This window comes from Palaemon carinicauda, chromosome 32 (assembly GCF_036898095.1).
Source record: "Palaemon carinicauda isolate YSFRI2023 chromosome 32, ASM3689809v2, whole genome shotgun sequence".
Classification (NCBI taxonomy): Eukaryota; Metazoa; Arthropoda; class Malacostraca; order Decapoda; family Palaemonidae; genus Palaemon; species Palaemon carinicauda.
The window spans coordinates 3,325,693-3,334,136 of NC_090756.1; the positions used below are offsets into that span (position 1 = coordinate 3,325,693).

The 8,444-nt window shown below is 49.2% G+C and overlaps 1 protein-coding gene across 1 annotated transcript in view; it reads right to left on the reverse strand.

Annotated features, from left to right (window-relative positions):
* LOC137625438 (putative leucine-rich repeat-containing protein DDB_G0290503) overlaps positions 1–8,444 on the reverse strand; it is a 50,985-nt gene that overhangs the window by 20,905 nt on the left and 21,636 nt on the right. The window lies entirely within an intron of this gene.

Consider the following 8,444-nt stretch of genomic DNA (forward strand, 5'->3'; position numbering starts at 1 on the left):
GTTAATCGTCTAGACGATGTCTATTAGCGGTAGTGAGTGTGCTGAAGATCTACAATGAGTGGACATAGCGGTAATAGTAGTTTTTTGGGCTCAAGCCATGGCGTCCTGATGGAAGGTTCCTGTTTGGTAGCTTCCTTGGGTATAAGACTACTAAGATATTCCCAGAGAATTTAACCACAGGTTATCACAGAATTCTAACTTCTGGAGCGAGTATCTCAAAGGTTTCCCTTTAAGACATCGTAATACAACAGGGGACACGCATGTCTGGTCGTGCCACATAGCTATCTCCACCCCGAACAGAGTTAACGCTTCGGTGTGTAAGGGCTGAGAATAGCTGGGAGCCGTTCCACAGCTAATCTCACTCGTGGCTACTACTGATACTCGAGACGTAAACAAACGGACGCCATTGCTCTAATGACGTCACGCGCGTCTTTATCCTTTGTTTAGTAGCTGCCCTACTGAGACGGATTTTCCCTTGTGTGAACTTTATCGTTTTGCATCTTCGCTATGTCGTTACCTTCAGCCTCGCCTTCTTCTGGAAAGTTGAGTACAAGGTTCCAGTATTGTTTAATTAAGCTCTGGCCGTAAAGTAAATATTATTTCGCGAAATAATTGATGTTTTGTGGCAGAGCTGTGCCTCTACCGGACCCGCCATTTTATGGCGTCGTTGTTGTTTTGCATGTCTTATTTTGTTAGCCACAACAACGCTTCCGGCATTATATACTAATCGAATACATTAGTTTATTTAGTCTTCATAGCTAGGAACTTTTATATCGTGTTTAGACGCTTTTTATCGGTCATCGATTGACCTCATACCAGTCGGCTACTATAGCCCCCAGGCCAGGAGCCTATATACAAGTGTTCATGCATGATTTATCAGTGATCCTAGACTAAGTTATGAAGATAGTGGCATTATTATTTTACAATACTTTTGACTAGTGATGCAAATGTTTTCGCCTTCAGGGACCATATAGGGGATAGGCTAGTCAGTGATTCTTTCTAGCCTAACCTAACCTTAGGACCCCTATATGCTTCCTTCATCCCCTGCCTTGGCACTCCCTCTATTTAGCCTTGATCCCTTTTCTGAGTAAAGGGATCTATTGTCTAATAGAGTATTTTATCGCCTCTCAGTCCCCCCTAAAGGAATGAACCCCCTTTAGGACTGCGTCTGAGAGTGAGGTTAGGCTAGCCTACCTCTATGGCTAGGATAGTCTACGACTTTCCTGCGATAGCGATACGTCTTCTTCCTTGCCTAGTTCAGGACTTTTAGCCCTGATCTAGGCCGGGTTAGGAAGGTTTCTCTGTTCCATGCTAAACTGTACTCTTGCACCGTTTTAGCCGATCAGCCTACTCTTAGGTTAGGGAGTGTCCTCCCTTCCCTTTGTGGCCGCTCTGGTACAGAAACCCTTCCTGGGAAGACCCCTCTCTTCTCCCTCCCCACCTATCTCTGGTATAGCCTAGCCTATGCTTAGGTTAGTTTATACTCATCTGTCCCCTGTCCTACAAATCCTCCTTAGGGTGGAAGAGTAGGGCTACCCGAGCTTCCCTGTGCTGTCCGCTCTGGTACATATACCTTCATAGTGTCCTATAAGGTTAGTTACTAGTGTAGCTCTGCATAGGGGAGTCTCCCCCCCCCCTCTTGGGTGTTCCCTAGTCCTCCCTTGGGCTACCTGCTCCCGGTCTCTAGTGACCCCTGCTTATGGATGCTAGAGCCTGTCTCTATCATGGGTACACCCCCTCAGGGAGGGGGAGGGATGTCTGGAACCCTGACGGTACTTCCTGCATCCCTTCCTCCCTCCCCCTGTCTCTCTATCTATCCGGGTGCCGGTCTCTTGCCGCCTCTACTGCCGGCAATACCTGCCTCCCTCTTGGTGACTTCCCTACCCTTGCCGCCAGCCCCCCGTGTACCGAGGGACTGCCGGCTGCCGCCGGCTACTACCGGCGGCTCTCCTACTCCTATCTATTCGTCCGCTTGCCGGTCGATCTCCGGAGTGCCGGCATATACTGCCGGCAACCCGATACTACCTGTACCATCCTTACCCCAGTCACCAATCCGGCATCCTCCGGCTGCCGGAGCCGCCGCTCCCTGCCGGCGTGCCGCCGTTGTGCCGGAGGCCGCCATCCTGGTATCTAACTGACTTTGAAAATTGTCTGTTCTAGTGCCAGAATCTATGCTGGAGCGAGCTCCGGCGTGCCGGCGGCTTGCCGGATGCCCCGGAGGCGTCAAGAATACTTGCACCCCCTCTCTGTAGCTATCATAAGACTAAGATAGCCCTACCTTGCAAATAGATAAGCTGCTTTGCTTCTAAGATCAGTACCTAGTACTGCTCTATTAGTGATCATGCTGTCTCTTTGCATTCTTCTATTTCCAGCATGCTATGTGCATCTTAGCGCGGCTGGTTGCCAGAAGCAGTTACCCTTAATGAGGCCTTCTGACTCTTATCTGGGAACCGAATGAATTCGATCCCAACCTTGTCCTTGGCTTTCCATGGAGTTCCAATATAATGGGAATCCTAGGAAACTATATCCAATGATCTCGGTCATTTGGATTATCCCAGGACCAAGCCTATGGTAACCAGCCGGGCGAGATGCATGGGGCGTGTTCTCCTTTACTGTTTCATTCTCTATGCATCACACCTTCCTTAAGTTAAAATTAATGATTAATATTAACTTAATTTAAGAGCCATTCCTATGACTCCCCCATACTCATTTTCTCTTTCTTCCACAGGAGGAGCAGATGAAGTGCGATTTCGCCTACTGTGCTGTGAAACGCTCGCAGTTTTACGGACATACGGCGTGCAGGACTCACGCCCCTTGCTCAGACAAGAAAGGGGATTGGAAGTTCTGGAATCCACTGGAATGTACGGTCTGCCAGGCCTACCTAGTTGAGGCCTTCCATAACCCTCCCTCAGCGGAGGTTAGAGACATTGCTCGTGAGAAACTGCGCAAGTGGGTGCGTGGTTTTCAGAGAAATGCTACTGGACCGTACCTGGCCACCGAAGAACTGAGGTCCCTGTTGTTCCCTAAGGCCTCCCCTGACTCAGTGGTTCCAAAGGAAGCAATCCCCACTGTCCAAATTTCAGTGGAACCTGATGTGGTCATGGCTCAGTCCATGCACGAGTGTCGTTTGGATTCCGAGGATGATGAACGGATCTCTGACGTCTCGGAAGACACGGAGAAGACGCTTATGGCTCAAGGAGCCGAAGAGGACGAAGACAAGGTGGAATACACCGAGTCGGAGATTGGAGCTACTCCCTCGTCCATCCCTCCGCCTACTCCTACACCGACGGAATTGTCCCTTCCGTCTACCTCCTCGACCCCGGATCCTTCCTCTTCTACCCAAGAACTGATCCGACTGATTAGAGCTGTCATGGACGACAGACTGAAGGAGAACCAGGAGTCCATCAGGTCTATGATTGGATCCAGAGACACGAAGAAGATCTCGGTCAAGGATCTCCCAGCTTGCTCTCATGCCAACCCGTGGAGGTATGCAGAGCATATGGTTATTGCGACCGGCAGGATCTTTGTTAGTGACAAGATCGGCACGGTCCCGTTGGAAGATGTGGAGTTCTTCCCAAGCTTCGAGGCCTACCCGGACTGTTACGTCCGACTTCGTTCCGAACCTGCCTCGAAGGAGGAGACCGAACCTAAAGAAGAGATAGTGTTCGATCTCGCAAAGGCCCAGGCTATGCTAGCCTCCGCAATTAAGAGCAGGGGCTTTACCTGCTCTAAGCTTCCTGCCTTGAGCAAGAAGCATCCTACATATGTCGCACCTGACACTGCGATTCTTCCATTTTTGGAAAAGGCCTTAGCTGCATGCCTTAAAGCGGCGGGAAGAAGGAAAACCCTGCCCTGCACTGGAGGAGTGCAGACCCTTCTCCATCGTGACACCCCCTGACACTAGGCAATGGAAAGATGTCCAACATACTTTCGTCGTGGGTAGGCTCGATCCTGACGTCGCCGGACGTCAGTTTAATGAAGACCTCCCTAAGCTCAACGATCACCTCCTTCGCCGGGAACAAGACACGAAGGAGAGGCTTGCAGCATCGCTTTCTCATCAAGTCCAACTTGAAGTAATGGCCTGTGACACAGCAGTACCTGATCACTACATGGTACTGGCCAAATCCCACTTACTCACGGTAATGAAGGACTTGTACCATTTCATAAAGGCTCGTAGAGCCTGTCGTGAATTCGTGTTTGTCGGTGCCACCGTGAAACACGAACCCCGGAGGCTGATTTCCTCCAACATCTGGGGAAAGCACCTGTTTCCTTCTGACCTTGTCAAGGAAATAACGGACAGAGCCGCCACGGAGAATAGGAACCTTCTCCACAAGTGGGGCATGTCCAGAAAAAGGAAAACCTCTCAGGACGATGGACCTCAGCCTAAGAGAAAACCTCAGAAGCCGAAACCCCAGCAACGTCAACAACGACGTCAGTTTCCGGGACCCGCTACCTCCCAAGTGGTTGCCCAACCACAACAGACCTTTCAATTGGTCCCCCAACCGGTGTTGTCACAGTCACCGGTCTTCACCCCTGCCTTTGAGCAGCCGTCCACTACCTTTCATGCCAGAGGTAGAGGCTCGTCCAGGGGTGCAAGCAGAGACGCCTCTCGTCGTCCCTCCAGAGGTAGAGGAGGAAAGGGAGCTATGCGGCCGAGGCAACAAGTCCTCGGGACACCAGAAGCAATGAAGTGCTTCCGGTGGGAGGAAGACTCCGCCAATTCCAGGATCGTTGGACCTTCGATCCTTGGGCACACAGCATCATCAAGAACGGTCTAGGCTGGAGTTGGGTGCAACCACCCCCAATCTTCCAGCGGTTCTTTCAACCATCAACCCCATTCTGGAAGAATATGTTCTAGACCTCTTGAACAAGAAGGTGATAAGGAAGGTAAAGTCCACCAGGTTCCAAGGGAGACTGTTTTGCGTTCCCAAGAAGGACTCAGACAAGCTCAGAGTCATTCTGGACTTATCCCCCCTCAACAAGTTCATAGAGAACAACAAATTCAAGATGCTGACGCTTCAACAAATAAGGACCCTTCTGCCTCAAGGTTCCTACACGGTCTCTATAGACCTGGCGGATGCCTATTGGCACATTCCAATGAACCATCACGCTTCCTCCTACCTAGGATTTCGACTCCAAAGGAAAAGCTACGCCTTCCGGGCCATGCCATTCGGCCTCAATGTGGCCCCTCGGATCTTCACAAAGCTGGCGGATGCCATAGTACAACAGCTCCGCCTAAGAAACGTCCAGGTGATGGCCTACCTCGACGACTGGCTAGTCTGGGCTCCATCGCCCGAAGAGTGTACAAAGTCTTGCGACGAAGTTACCCAGTACCTAGAACACCTGGGATTCAAGATCAACGAGAAGAAATCTCGCCTCTCTCCGGCTCAGAAGTTTCAGTGGCTGGGAATCCACTGGAATCTTCAGTCACACCGCCTTTCCATCCCCCAGAAGAAAAGGAAGGAAATAGCAGGGTCTGTCAAGCGACTACTGAAATCCAAACGCATTTCAAGACGACAGCAGGAACGAGTTCTAGGCTCTCTACAATTCGCCTCAGTGACAAACCCAGTGCTTCGTGCACAGCTAAAGGATGCCGCGGGAGTCTGGAGACGATCGGCATCCATCGCTCGAAGAGACCTCAAGAGACGGCTTCCAAACAGACTTCGACGCCTCCTAAAGCCGTGGTCGGAAGCAATGGCCCTGAAAAGGTCCATTCCTCTCCAACACCCTCCTCCATCACTCAACATCCACACGGATGCCTCACTGGAGGGCTGGGGAGGTCACTCCCACCTGAAACAAGCTCAAGGGACCTGGTCTCCACTATTCAAGACGTTCCACATAAACATCTTGGAGGCCATGGCGGTCCTTCTTACTCTGAAGAAGCTATCCCCGCCGCCCTCGATCCACATCCGTCTAACCCTAGACAACTCGGTGGTAGTTCGTTGTCTCAATCGCCAGGGCTCAAGATCGCCCCAGATAAATCAGGTGCTTCTCCCAATCTTCCGTCTGGCGGAGAAGAAGAAGTGGCACCTATCTGCAGTTCACCTACAAGGATTCCGCAACGTGACAGCGGATGCTCTATCTCGGACAAACCCGATAGAGTCGGAATGGTCTCTAGACGCAAGATCATTCTCCTTCATCTCTCATCAAGTCCCAGAACTTCAGATAGATCTCTTTGCAACGAGCGACAACAATCAACTTCCTCTGTACGTAGCCCCGTACGAGGACCCCAAAGCAGAAGCGGTGGACGCCATGTCACTGGACTGGAACAGATGGTCGAAGATATACCTGTTCCCTCCCACCAACCTTCTGTTGAAAGTCCTCTCCAAACTGAGAACCTTCAAAGGGACAGCGGCCCTAGTGGCTCCCAAGTGGCCCCGGAGCAACTGGTACCCCCTGGTCCTGGAGCTGCAGCCCAAGCTGATCCCTCTCCCGGGCCCAGTTCTCTCTCAACAAGTACAGAAGTCGACTGTCTTCGCTTCATCATCGAAAATCAAGGACCTTCATCTCATGATTTTCTCTCCCTTGCCGCAAAGAAGAGGTTTGGGATCTCGAAGAAAAGTCTAGACTTCCTAGAGGAATACAAGACCGAATCCACGAGACGGCAATACGAATCATCCTGGAGGAAATGGGTCTCCTTTGTTAAAGCAAAAAATCCTAAAGAAATCACCATTGATTTCTGTATGTCCTTCTTCATTCACCTTCATGGACAAGGATTAGCAGCCAATACGATTTCAACCTGCAAATCGGCTTTGACTAGACCAATTCTATATGCTTTCCAAATTGATCTGTCCAACGACATCTTTAACAAACTACCGAAAGCATGTGCTCGCCTACGCCCAGCACCCCCTCCGAAACCGATCTCCTGGTCACTAGACAAGGTGCTCCATTTCGCCTCCAACTTGGACAATGATTCATGCCCCCTCAAGGATCTGACTCAGAAAGTTATATTTTTATTTGCTCTCGCTTCGGGAGCTCGAGTCAGCGAAATAGTGGCATTATCAAGAGAAGAGGGACACATCCTGTTTGCTGATTCAGGAGAAGTGACCCTCTCCCCCGATCCGACGTTTCTCGCCAAAAATGAATTACCCACCAAAAGATGGGGCCCTTGGAGAATATGCCCCCTGAAGGAGGATGTCTCTCTATGTCCAGTAGAGAGTCTCAAGGTCTATCTTCGCAGAACTTCAAACTTTGGTGGAGGCCAACTCTTCAAAGGAGAAACATCGGGCAGCGACCTGTCACTGAAACAATTAAGAGCGAAAATCACCTACTTCATTCGCAGAGCGGATCCGAACAGTACACCCGCTGGTCATGATCCTAGAAAAGTGGCATCTTCTCTGAACTTCTTTCAGAGCATGGACTTCGAGAGCCTTAAGAACTTTACGGGCTGGAAGTCCTCGCGAGTTTTCTTTAAACATTATGCGAAACAAGTGCACGAAATCAAACATTTTGTGGTAGCCGCAGGTAGTGTTATGAAACCTGCACCTAACTCTGCGTAGAACAGTGAGTTACTTGGGACTCTAACTCTTCGGGTGCCTATGTTGACCCTCGAGTGATTCATAGTGATGTCTAAAAACACTTAGTGCTTTTATAACTGTTCTTATCCCAGGTGAAATGTCATAGTGTCACACAAGTGCCGCATGCCTTGAGCATGATGTGTTATTTAAAGACTTGCGTTCCTCGAGAACGAGTACCTACTAATCCTGAAATTCCCTTTCAGATTCAAGAGCAAGCCTTTATTTCTATGTACATTATTATTACTGTAAATGAACTTTACTTTTGCTGTAAATTATTTTAATTTCTGCATTGTGAAATAAAATTTCTATTTTATTACTTATGCGTCTCTTTCAGCTCCTACTTACTATGAAATACATACTGTCATAGTTTTTATTTATTCCTCCTTTCTTATGGTCATGAAGAATTTAAGATGTCTATTCCTAAATTATATTCACCTTGTCTCAGTAAGGTTCCTACACGAATACTTACTTCTGATAATCAGGAGATGAACTCTACACACAGTGCCCAACCACCACTGGCCTACTTCAGAATGTTCCTATACAAATATCAAACATTCTGCTTCATCTCTAAGCTCTTAAAAGCTCTTCTGTCAAGATGAATAGCCCTTCAATACCACTTTGACGTCGGCATAGCCCATGGGAACTTCCTACCAATGGGGGGCAGGATACTTCGTTCCTATGGTTCTTACCTAAGATTACTTTGCTGTTTTGTCAATGCCTAGGCACTTAACTCTGGGGGAAAATCTACCACGATACATTGATTCTCTGGTACTCTTCCATCAGGACGCCATGGCTTGAGCCCAAAAAACGGATTTTGAGCGAAGCGAAAAATCTATTTTTGGGTGAGATAGCCATGGCGTCCTGATGGACCCTCCCTACTACTTGTTCAGTTTTGTTCCCACCCTACACAATTGTATCATGGTGATT